General features: G+C 34.6%; 1 protein-coding gene and 1 non-coding gene across 4 annotated transcripts in view; one reads left to right on the top strand and one right to left on the bottom strand.

Moving 5' to 3' along the window:
• The window catches only part of LOC128986806 (protein sprint), a 368,727-nt gene that overhangs the window by 154,508 nt on the left and 200,518 nt on the right, over positions 1–13,701 (top strand). The gene's annotated exons all lie outside the window — the stretch shown is intronic.
• On the bottom strand, positions 4,372–4,445 carry Trnat-agu (transfer RNA threonine (anticodon AGU)). The gene has a single exon. It is a non-coding gene; the product is annotated as a tRNA-Thr (tRNA).

Here is a 13,701-nt window from a genome sequence, read left to right as displayed (position 1 = left end):
TCTTGAACCGAGGTCTACTTGGGACTAGCCCGGGAATCAATACCATTAGATAGGTCTAGGCTCCTTCATATAGACTATATTTTATAGATTTGTAATTCGTCCACTTTGGATGCTTAAGAACAAATAATTAGAATTTTCGAAGACAATTTTACAGTAAGGAATAGTTACATCAACACTAAATATTCAAATAATCAAGAATGTTGAGAATGATTTTTTTGTGTTTTTAGCTCTAGAATTAACAATTATTAGAATAGCTAAAAATTTGTAAAATTCTGCCTTCATCTACGATTTTAGTGTGCCAAGATCCGATAAATATTTTCCATGGTTTTAATGTTGAGTGCTTTACTGATAGAAAATAATAGCATAGGCAAAGCTATAAAAAAGAAGATAGTTATTTTATATAATGAACTATCTATGTATTTATTATATGCTTATTCCCGAAATAAAAATCCCATAATCTAGTTTTCAATGTAATAATAAATATGAAGGGAGTTTTTAATCCAACACAACATTATACTTTATACTAGTGTTTGTCATGAGAAATTACAAGAAATATACATACTGTGGTTTTAAGCCAGAGTTTCGCAACTCAAAATTTAACTCGTCAAACTAAACAGTAAGTTTTTTGTGTGGACTTTGTATTAACATTAAAACATCTACACTTATCGGAGAGAGGCTTGCAGTGATGACGAAAGTGAGAAATATTCCAGGTAGGCTTACTTAGGCAGGCTACGGTCAGAGTTTTTTTTTTGTTTTTTTTTGTTTTTTTTTTTTTTCATTAACACCTCTTCTAAAATTTTTTACTCTCCACCCTCTAGGCGGTCCGTGCCAAGATGCTACAAGACAAGGGCGGGGTGTTCTACTGTTCTTGTGATTAACTTCACTTTTTGTCATCGCTCCAGACTCCAGACACGCGCTCTGTTTTTGCTCTCTATTCCCGGAATCGTCGCCACATTCCGGTAGGCGGCTGTAAATGTATTGTTGTCATGATTTACATGTATACATGCTTATTCCGTTGTTAATACGAACACAACTGAGCGAGTAAATATGGATTGTGTTTGTATGTAAGGAAAATTGTATATCGTATTTTTTTTTCAATTTTATAGTTAACGTTCACAAGAGCACTTGTCAGCCCCATTGATGGTAGTATTAATGGTGGGTGAATGAAATTTAGATTGTCCTTTATCTTATAGTGATCAAATTGAAAGTGTAGTAAGATTTTTACACGGAAAAGATTTCTACGTAGTATAGGATTTACTCCTTTTCTGGTTTAAGTTTAAGTAAATCTCAGATCTGCCTAATAGCCATTGGCTATTTACTTATAATTACTGCTAATAGTGGCAGCATAATCACCAAACTACATAGCGATTGGCGCGATTCAATCCCGGATCCTAAGTAGGTCCGTTCCATGTACAGTGTCGAACCTGAAGAATATTATTGTAAAAATAAACGACTAAGCTTGTCACTGAAGAGTCCTCCCTATTTTCCAAGGATGATTATAAAATCGCAACTTCGGTTTTACATTCTACAAACGAATATTTCCCGATTTATTCATGCGATATTTTGATCCTAGTTCGGTTAAACTGAAGGTATCCTCAATAAACAACAGTAAACCATTTAATTTGTTTGCTACAAGCGTTTGGTTAAGTTTTGGAAACTAACTTAACATCAAAATCCCGTTTTAAAACATAAAAGCTAGGCAATACAGAAAACAAGTTTCGTAACACTTGATTTTACCGTGTATTTTATAAGAAGTTTTGCATTTTAATTTAATTTTTAGTACAACAACAGTTTTTTTGTGTGTCCAAAAATAGAATCATTAAGGCAGAATTTAATTGCGGCCAAAGGTAACCTACAGGTTCCAACCGGTTGCGACCTGTTTGATGAGGCTTTTGTGGAACCGGTTCACCGACTGCAGGAAACGGTTGATTTGTGTAAGCGGTTCTGTAGCTGTTGCTAACTAACTGTGAATTGTGGAGATTTAAATCTTCTTCGTCTGGAGCCTTCTCCATTTAAGGCCCATGAAAAAGAAAACACAATTAAGGCGTTTTGTGTGTTTTCGAAGCCGGTTTTTCTGTTCTCCGAAACTTCACAGGTTTTCCGATATAAAGGCACATTTATGGTTTGTAGACGTTTATTTAAAAAGTTATACAATCTACTAAAGATTCGAATTATTTATTTGTTGCTAAACAAGTATTGTAGTCATATTAAGCAATCATTGAAGTTTTTTAATTTACGAAACTTCATAATAATGTATCTATTATAACATATTTATCTCTACTTTAGTCAAAGTTGAGATAATTATTTCCATAGTTCCCAACAATGTTTGTATGATAATTTTAAACTTTCTAACTGATAGTGTTTTATATCATTTTATGGTATATTATAATCAGTGTTTGATTTATCATTGATTTAAAATACTGAGTACAAACAATTTTATACATAAGCACATACATTTTACATTTTTTACATGGTTAGATAACTTGGAAAGCTTTTAAAATAACAATAAATGAACACCAATACACACTATTAACGTATGCGTCGTAAATATTTGCCTTTAATTTTTGCCTTCGATCTACTAATAAAATAAATTCATTTAGGAGTGTGTGTAAATCCGTGATACTGCCATCTTGAACACGAGTTCATAAACATTTGTTATCACTTCTATGTGTATCAGTTCACCGAAAAGACAGGTTTCTACTTTTGACTCTCTTGCTAACACTAGCAGTTATGGGTTACTTGATAATATTCACAAGAGCATATTACGATAGCATTGTTGAACTCAGAGAGCACAGAATAGAAATATTTATATTCTGTGCTCTCTGGTTGAACTAGCCTCGACACTTTAGCCCTTTGTCCGCTAGATAGCAAGTGTCCACACGGTTCACCCATCGTCCGCCAGATAACTCTGTAGCTGTTTGTTATGCATAGGATTTACGCGGGAAAGTTAATTGTTCCATTTACACTGATTAAAACGATGCCGGATTTGTTGTAAACAAATTGGCTTCAGTTGATGTCATCGAATTTTTACTCGATCATATATTGAGTAAACAGGGATTCTGTTTGTTTAGGATGCAGGGCTGTTTGGAGGTTTGTAAAAACACGCTCTGGCTTCATTATTATTAGATTATGTGACAGCATCATGAGGGTCGAAGATTAAGGACCGAAGACAATTTATTGTTTTCATAGTAATAAAAATGATCAATACTTGTACTATTCTACTTCGTACTTTCCATCTAGGTTTAAGTCGATGATACAGAGTTTTGATGAAGTTTGATTAATGTTTAGCATTAAGTCTTTTAAAATTAACTGTTAAACACTTAATTGCATAAATCTTAAGTACTGTACTCAACTAGACACTGCTGTGTTCTTAATTTTTTCTTACTGCCTGATGTTGAAAATGATGTTTACTAGTGTTGCACCAATCCATTGCAGAATGTCCACAATTAATTATAATGCGTATTACATAAGTATAGATGCAATCATACATTAATAACCAGAGGTCGTTCAATGGTCGAAAACTCGATATTTCGTCCTTATTTTCGTCCCTAGCATGGCAACCCTTAAGGCCCATGTTAATCTTTTTATAATTTTAAATTTATCTTTTGTGCTTTTTTGAGCCTATTTTAATTTATAAAGGGATTCTGCACATCTGCAGGAAAATATCTGTCTAACAGTATGCGGAGATTTCCCTTGCACATGAGGCGAGAAAAAAGGTTTTCAAGAAAAATACTTACCTATTAATACATAGATACTGTACGTAAAATACATTCCAATCAGGTCAGATATTTCTTACGAGGAATAAAACTTTTTGTTCCTATGAATTATGTGCAGACCAAGTCCTATGGTTAGTATTAGCGCCTGCAATAATCTAGAAGCAGTGTCTAAAACTTATCGTCACAACGAGACATCGTTCATGTTTTTGAAGGCGCTGTGTAAAAACGTATAAACATTACATTATTTCATTTTTACAGTATCTCGTTGAATGAAATTTATTAATTAAGCCTTTGTTTTTTAAATTGGGCATTCATCTAAGTACACAAATTATTTTGCTTCAAACATTTATATCAATTGATTGATTCGATTAGTAGTGAAGTGTTGCTGATTGTATTAAATATTGTCTTCTCGTGTACTAATACCGCGATTCGAAACATACTTACTTCCGGTATCTTCGCCACGATGAAGGAATTGTTAATACTGTACCGTACTGTATTATTGAGTATCATTGCGACGACTACGGTGATAAAAATAATTTATTTATATTTTTAACTCTTCGTCCACTATTATAGCACTTAGCTTAGGAAAGAAATTTGTTATTGAAAATCAATGTCATCTTCACTGTTATTGTTTAATTTCCATATTCAAAAAGTTAGGCACCGGCGAGATTCGAACTCACGATCTCCTGTTTACTAGACAGGCGCTTTAACCAACTAAGCCACGGCGCCGCTTATCTATAAGGTGGTGATGTTTTGTAATGGGCTTTGGCTTCCTTGTAGCTGCATTTGTTTTCTAATCCAAAATTCTCTTTTGTTCCACTGTGATAAAACGGAGATATTTAAAATTAGTTGATGGTTCTTGGCTATATTACTATTTGCTGTTAGGGTAATATTTTCAAAAAAAAAAAAATTATTGAATTAGCGATGATAGTTTATGAGATGTTACATGGAATAACAAGTCTATCTTTGACTTATTATATAGTATTAATATAATTTTAATAAATTATTCGTTGGTAAATTTTTACAGTTTGTAAAATTCAAAGAATGTAACTTGATACTTGCCCTACAGCTGACAGATTAGCAAGTTGTTGCCGGACTTAAATAACTGCACATGACTTAAATTAATTTTTGTCCGCGCTACTCATTATTGGTAAGTAATTTATTGATCTCGAATTCGATAAGGTTATTGTTGATTTGAATCAAAATAGTTTATGAGATTTATAATTTAGACCTTTGCTTTGCTTCCTTTTAATTCGTGAATTAAATTTTCACGTTTATGGAGATGTTGGTATAACAACCACTATTCTCCCTCAGAAAGTAAAAATATTTTTCTTTTTTCGTTTTAATATTAACGTAACATAACTATACCAAACACTTAGCTTATCACAATATCTATTGAGATCTAAATGTGATTAAAACTTATTATTGAACTAAATGCTATGTAAAATAACAATAAATTAATTAGTACAGTAGGTAGTAAAGGAAAATAAATAAATACCTTTTTGGCCAACTTTACATATACTGTATCCAATTTTAAAATTTAATATAGGCCTAAATTCATTTTTGGACGGAAAAGCAAAAAAATGTCTTATGTTTATTTATATATTATTGATATACATTCTAGTAGCTCTCATAAGTAAACTAATTTACAACAAAATAAGTATAAGATCTAAGATTAAATGAAGACATGTTTAACGTTTTACAGATAAAACCTACTTATAAATCTACATACCGAAACTCCTTGTTTTTCATCACTTTTAATTTATAATCTTTAATGACAGTTATTCAATATTTTAATACTTTACAATAGACAAATTGACGTTAAAAAAAAGTATATACCCCGTAAATACACTAACCCCAAAACCAGTCTATTTTCAAGTAGTTCAAACAAGTAAATCTACACAATTTGTAGCAGGCGTCAAGTGTAGGGTGTCCCAGAACAATATCAAAGTTAAACTGTGTCGGAACAATGTAGATATTCAGACGAGTTTCGCTGATGTGCTGATGGTGCTGATGAACCCTTGTGACTGCATTCAGCATCCGGGATGAATAGCAATCGCTCAATCAGCGGAAACGTTGCTGAAGCTATGCTGATTCCGGTGTTAACTACCTTAACTTGGGTCACCACACACCGCTTCTACCCTCTTGTCCTTCTCTATAGTAACTGAGTGGAATAAAATCAGAAAGCACAAATTATAAATTTTTATTCTGTGCTCTCTGAATAAAATACAAGACGAATAAATCATCCTAATTAAAGCTATTTGTAATGATATGTAACATTAAAAGCTCATTATTCATTATAATATTTTATTACTATATTCGTTGTGTAAGTGTCTTGTACTGTTAAATCTTTTTTAATTGGTACCCAGTTAATTATTAGTGTTTTAAACGTCTTATATTCATATGCGTGCATTATTTTTGTTCTCAAATAGTACAGTATGTACAATGTGTCAAACGAAGATGTTTATACGTTTAATTTGATATAATAGCCGATACATCTACCAACATCTTTCGATATTTACACAATTTATACATTAGTGTTTGAAAATGTCCTGTGAAAATTTCTGCTTCAAAACATTTGTAGACAATGGTAATAGTGATAGCCTATATTAAGTTTTTTACGGATTTGTTCCCTATTAAAATGCTTTGTTAGATATTGTTTTTTTCCTTGCAGTGTGAATGGTATTAGATGAACCATAAACTCTCTCTAGTGCAGTTTTACTGAAACTAAAGCTCCAGGAACATCTTTTACGTTGAACGAATTTAAAATTGGTCTATTGATGAAAACTATCATTAGTCATTCCTTAACAATTTCCATACCTTAAATTTGACGTCAAAATTATTTTTTATGACAAACTGGTGAGGCGGAGGCGTACCATTTTTACTAAGATTTACCGTTAACACTAGTGTTATGAGATTAAAATTAAAGATTGCTACCACTAATAGAGATTCTTAAATCCGAATTTGAAAACAAATAAATCGTAAGACTTAAGTTACAACACACAAAGAAAGGCGTTTACTTTTAATAAACCTTTTGATGACTATCTTCCAAGGGGAACTAAATTGTATTTTCAAGCTTGAAGAGTAATCAATTCCCCATTCACAATTAAATTTAATTATATTAAATGTATTTAATCAGCTCCTATCTATATGAGGACAATGAGTTTAAAGACTGATGAATCAATCAATACAGAGGCTAAGAGGCTATATTGTTCCGAATTATAACTCTTTGTGAACGAGACAACATTCGGTTCTGTATAAAAGAGTAGATTACTAGATGATTAAAACACGTTTCGCCGATCTACTGTCGCTTCGTATCTCGGGCAGTGTTCTGTAGTTCAATGTAACTTTCGTCCTCGTGTTTGAATGGTGAATGGACCCAGCATTGACGTGTAAGGTTAGACCAACCTTGGGGTAGATTAGATTGGGATTACAGTTTACCTGTACAATACAGTGCTGGCTATGGGTAACTCTAAATTCCACATAGAATATTTTTAATCGATTCTCTTAAATAAAACTTAAGGAATATAGTCTTCTTAAGATTGTAAGTTTAGCGTTCCAAGTGTTCAATAAAATGCTTAGTTTGCAGGTTTGCTTCGGTGAGGGGATGTGTATTTTGTAATGTTGCAGTGGTCACGATTTCGTAACTATTCGGTTTTATTGGAGCGTTAAATCCCAAGTGAAAAACTCCGAGATTTCGTCACAAAATCCCATTCAAAGTCAGGGACGCAATCGCTTTGACCGGGAGAGGGCTTTATACTTGGTCAGTGTTGCCTTTGTAAGGGTAGAAAGGGGGATTTATACTCCCAAATGGTTGCCAAATCGTCTTTCGATGATACACGACTCTGTATAATGACATTGAGATATATGTACAGGGTGGTACGTATTACTACATATAGTTTAGCATTTAGTATATTAACATAACTTTGTCAAGGGTAATATTATTACTGTATAAACTAATGTAAAATGTCACAAATTAAATATTTCCAAACATCTTTAAAGAATCTCATGTTCTGTCATGTAAACAAAAAATAAACTATATGTAGTAATACGTACCACCCTGTACATATATCTCAATGTCATTATACAGAGTCGTGTATCATCGAAAGACGATTTGGCAACCATTTGGGAGTATAAATCCCCCTTTCTACCCTTACAAAGGCAACACTGACCAAGTATAAAGCCCTCTCCCGGTCAAAGCGATTGCGTCCCTGACTTTGAATGGGATTTTGTGACAACATCTCGGAGTTTTTCACTTGGGATTTAACGCTCCAATAAAACCGAATAGTTACGAAATCGTGACCACCTGCGAAAAAGAGTTATGAGGAACTCATAAAGCTAATTACGTAATTATTTGGGGTTTATATTTTTTCTGGCTTATTTCAAAGTCCAATGTCAATTAGTATTAAATGTTTGGGGGAAAATACGATCTATGAGGGTTGGTTCACATTTCAACCATCACCAATGCCTTAAGCGGTATGATAAACATTGACCCGGTCGTTCATACCCCACATTTAGCCTATTTATTAAAGTTGTCAAAATCCAAGTAAATGTTAAAATCATGCACATTAAGATGGTTGGCATAGATTCTTGACTATGTTAATTATTTATGCACATATCTTGAGTGTACTAGAACATCAGTCGATGGTAAATGTGTGAGATGGTTCTTTAGAAGCAAGATAAATCTTACTTCGATCAATCTTCTTTCAACAATAATTTAATAATTTAATTTTCTGTTTTCACTTTGCAGTCAATATCACTTTAGTGGTTTCTTGGCCTTTCGATTGACTATTAAGGTGAATCTGTTGGTTGTATTACTGAATCAGTTGACCGTAAATCTCTATTGGTGGACACCAATGTAGGAGCAGGATAGGACGTTTTGTTACTACTCAGTCTTTCATTCTAATGTGTAATTCTTTACTGCTTAAGAAAAAAAAAAATAATGCAAATCTGTTGGTTGTACTTTGTGTTAATCTTTGTGATTTTACACACCAGTGTTGGTGTAGAATAGGAAAGGAAGGACCCCCTTGACTAAAAGGGTTATCCGATCATTTAGTATTTAGTCGCTGCGTAGTCAATGTCAGCTTGATGTCCAGTTCTGTGTACAGTGTGAGTCAGGATGACCAAGTGTAATACGATACTCTCAGTTCCTGGTATTCTTCTCTGTCAGCCGCTTTACTACGGTTTGATGGTCCAGAGTGGTCGTCCGCCCGGAGCGTTCACCATCAACCGAAACACGTGTCCTTGGCTCTCCAAACAACAATAACATTAGATATTTCGAACCATGAGTCATGGAGGTGTAATTTATTGTGGAGGTAGTCACTATGAAGTTATTTAGGCTACAAGAAGTAATTTTCATTTTATGGTTGTTCCTTGAAAATATTGTGTTGAGTGTTGGACGCAGTACAACAGGTTGTGGTTTTGGATGCGCGTGCATACCAAAACAACGATTGTGATGCACTAAAAAAAGTATCCGAAGATGAAGTGGACGGGCATTAATTGCACCAACTGACCTGAGTTAGATAGTCGGGTATTTCTGAATTGCGCCAACTACTCCAGGGAGCCACCCGATACGTTCCTTAACTACAGTAGCAAAACGGGAGTGCCTTCATCGGCACTCCCGTTTTGCTATTACTATGACCAAGTTGCGGCCCTCTTTTGATTGTATAATTTAGTAGGTTTGGATAGGTTAGGTTAGGATGACAAAAAACAACAAAACATAGGTTAGGGAGTCCAAAAAAAAGGACATTCCTTCTGCCGGCAACTCTCCCCTACCTGGATTGGGCTTGGCGCAACTAAGGAACTTTTTGGGACCCTTTGAGGGCTTGGCGCAATTAAGGAAATATTTGGCGCAAATTGATGCACGACCGATGTATTAGCTGAATGATTACTTATTACTCATTTAATTGGCGATGATCTGCAGTAAACATAATTTTGACTGTATACGCTAAGTAGCAGAAACCAAATTTTTACATACCAGGTGCTTATTGTAATTGAATTAAATTTAACCCAATATTTTAAAAGTGCTGACTTCGGAATTGCATTCTACATTTTCAGCCAAGTTCTATATAGGCGTAACAGTCGGTGCACGTTCACCATCGTGCGCTACCTTTGTCGTACCTTACTGGGTAACCGATGAACTGAGAATTAATTAAATAACATCTGATGAATTTAAATACGCCGACCAAGCAATAGCGACCTACCATGCTAATGATTGACGTGTCAGACGTACTAATGTGATTCGAGATACTAACTGTAAATCGTAGTTTAAACTCAAGTTTGTAAACAAAAAAATATATTGGATTGGGGTGCTGTTGTTTTATTGGTTAGGACTCCAAAACAAAATTAAAACGAGTTGACCCAAACCAATCATTTTCATGGCTCGACGTTTTGGTTTTTCACACGATTATTTTTGGTATTCGTAAAGTAACGGTCAAAACCCTGGATTTGTTATTTTATTTCAACTTTTGTTATACTACAGCATAATAATTGCCGCTAATTACGAAACCAAATAGCTCAATGGCATTTGACAAAATGTTATTTAGTCAAAAATTATTACATCAACTTAGTCAATTGAATAGTAACGGGACTTAAGCGGTACTTAAATTTGTCCTCAGCTGATTTGTAAGGATGATAAAGCTGTTAAGGAGCTTTTATTTTCTTATCTATAGCACAGGATACGTAATCAATGCTTTCATCAATAAAAGCTTGGTCCCCTCCTTTTTAGAATTCATTCCTACTACTGGAACGTCAGTTATTAATAATAATACACTGTTACCTTCTAACGTTCCAAAATGGTGTGGTCATACGACGCGTTTCGTCAACACAGTGACATCATCAGGTGATCCGCTATCGCTTCGTCTTGAACATTAACACAAAACACATATCACGAACACGAACACGAACACATAATTTTTACATATAAGGACCGATCGGTATTGTCGTCGCTGTGGCCACAACTCGCGTACGCACATGATTAATTCTGGGCGACGACCCCTCCTTTTTGCAAAGCTATCTTCAGCAACCGCAACAAATTACTGTTTGGAAGAAAAATTACAGATTTATCATGATTTTGCTAATTGTTCCCCATTAATTATCCACCTTATTACAGTTTACAGATAAAACTGAGTCATTTAGCTAATTGCTTTGGTGCATTCATAATGCTTCTTTTATTCACCCATTCATGCTATCGGGAAAATATAGGGGCTTTTAATGGAACATTTGATTAAAATTCTGTCTAAAGAAGGGTACCAGTTAGGTGATATCTAACTAGTCTGTATTACGTAGTAATTCATTTGTCTTTAATTTAATGTCCTCGACAAACTACGCTGCAACTTGCATTTAATATGTTCCTCGATTGATCCCTGTTCTCAACATTATTATGTTGCATTTATTCTTGTTGTATAGAGTTGATTGTGCTGCTATTTATTCATACTGCGCATTATTTATTTTTATTGTACTCTTATTTATTCTGCTATTTATCTAAAAAAATTCATTATTTTAGCAGAGCTATTTCTTATGTCTTCATGTACTCAACTTGTTGTACACATAAGTCTTGTATTTTTCCTGTAAAAAATAGTAAATCCGTTTACAAATAGATAAATAAACCCAGACAATAAAATAAATACTCTATTGTATTTCGTATAAACTTCGCAACAGCCTGTACATTTTTATTTTGATATATACTTCAGAAAGTGGGTTTGTAAATGAATCTAATAAGAATGGGCTTTTAAATGGCCACACATATCTTTTATGATTTTTTTAAACTTTTCAAATAATGCATGTTTTGTATGTTTCAGGTATGCTAAGTGTGACTTGGTACGCTTAGAATAATAAATGCAAGTAAGTTGCTTCAAATACTTTCCAAAAACGATGCCTCTGAAAAATTAACTCATTTACTATCTATTTTAAATTTTTTCACGATACATGTTGATATACGTGAATAACCTAAAATAACAGTTAGTTCATGTACTGAAGTCTACTTCAGTATCAAATGCTGATAGTACCTACCATAAGTTTGACATAAACAAAAACATCTATGACGTAGTCATCAAGGATGTTGTTAACGAGTAAAATCGCAACAGTATAAGTATCGATGTATTGATCTATCGATATGTTGGTGAATTTGTGAGCTGAATTGTGTGTAATTTTGAAAAATAAATCGAATAGTTTAATTTTCAAAATTACACACAATGCAGCTCACGAATTCAGCGATATATTGATACATCAATACACCGATACACCGATACATCGATACACCAGGGTTAACCCAGCGTCCATTTCACCCTCGAACCTGGAATTACATCGGTCCGCGTGAATTTTTCATCCGTCTGGCGAAAACGAGAAGTAAAGGGCTTGTTTACGCGGGTAAATCGGAAGAAATGTGGCGGGAAGATAAATAAAAGATGAGAGGGCGGGGAGGGGGAGGGGGTAATGGACCCGGCGGCCGGTGAATAAGAGATAAGTCTAATCAACTGAGGACGGTGGTTTTAATTACGTGGAGCACATCAGAGAGCCTCGGGCTTTGTAGATGGCCGAGGGGTTTGAATTGCAAGGGTACTTGTCTATGTGATATGCCAGTGTCAAAGCTGTGGGGTGATGTAGATTGTAGATGACGTAGTGGATTTGAAAGGAGAGAACGTTTTGTCGACATATTCCTCCCAAAAATGTTTAAGATGTGCATGTTTTTTTATTTTATTTTATCGGTAGTATTAATCCCTTAAGTTTTATGGAAGCATTCTATCATGATAGTTAAAGGTAATTGGGTACAGAACCAATCCAAACTTAAAATTTAAAATGTAGCATTTCATAAGTTTTTTAAACCCAGAAAATTACAATCTTTATAGTCTTTAGAGGATTTTATAAGCCTTCCTCTTGCCCGGGACAGTAACCGCTGACTTCCTCAGGAAGTTTGATGGTAACCTGCAGGAGGTTGACCCCCGAAACTCCGCTAGGATTCGCTGCGGAGGTTGGGGGACTACGCCCGCATGTCAAACAGTAACGGAGCCGTCTGGCAGGTACCTGACGTTGCGACGTTGCGTTACATGACTAGACACTACGTGACGTCATGTGACGTCATGGTGATGCCTTGCATGGACTAGTTTCATGCAATACCATGTCGAGGATTAAACAGCGATACCTCTATTAAAACTTGTGCGGTCAATTTAGATGTTGACTGTTTTAAAACGTCTAAGAAGGTGTAGTAGATCGTTCCCATTAAAACTAGAAAAAATAGTTTCGTTTATCGTATATCAAATTGCTTACTTGTATTACTAATGAAATCAAACGAAACAAATTTTAATTCCAAGAGTTGTAAAAGCTAAAAAAACTTATCAAATTATCCAGACAACTCAGCATGCCTGCCTTCCCTACTTAGTGACTAATGTAGTGGAGGCCAGTGGTCAGCAAAGGTGGATAAAGATAGCAAGCGGTGACAAATGACGACCTCGGCCACTGAGGGAGGTAGAGTCGCCCTCACTCAAATTGAGACAAATCGGACTGTCCGGCTTATTGGATCCGACTCGCTTCAAAACGTCCGAATCAAAATAAATAGAATAAAACAAGAGATAAATGTCCCGGAGGAAGAGAACAGTAGAATCGCATTAGAGAGGGACTCTGTAAACTGATTTGACATCTCTGATTGTCTCTGAAGGTTGTAGGTATGCCTTTCTGGGCAACCTTGTGGAGGTAATTATCTAATATTCAAGATTTTGATTTAAGTTGTCATAGTCAAAGGTTTGCATGAAGAATTCTGCTGAAGATTTTTCGTGGAAAGTGAATACAGTAAACAAAATTGTCACAGACCGATAGTGGGTCGACGTAAAATTTTGGACATGATTCTTGGAATTTAGTTTTGGTGAAAAAAATTCATTAGTAGCCTATATACTCTGCTTGTTAGTTGTTACTTACAAACCTGCTGCATTTTAAAACTCCCCACTACTCTTGATCTCACATTTACCACCGTTGTTTGGAAAATTCAAATCCT

The sequence above is a fragment of the Macrosteles quadrilineatus genome, unplaced genomic scaffold (assembly GCF_028750875.1).
Source record: "Macrosteles quadrilineatus isolate MER2022 unplaced genomic scaffold, UCM_ALF_1.0 Scaffold_2__2_contigs__length_208266976, whole genome shotgun sequence".
NCBI classification, from domain to species: domain Eukaryota; kingdom Metazoa; phylum Arthropoda; class Insecta; order Hemiptera; family Cicadellidae; genus Macrosteles; species Macrosteles quadrilineatus.
The sequence above is the reverse complement of the archived record's forward strand: the minus strand, read 5'-3'. Positions and strand labels throughout refer to the sequence as shown.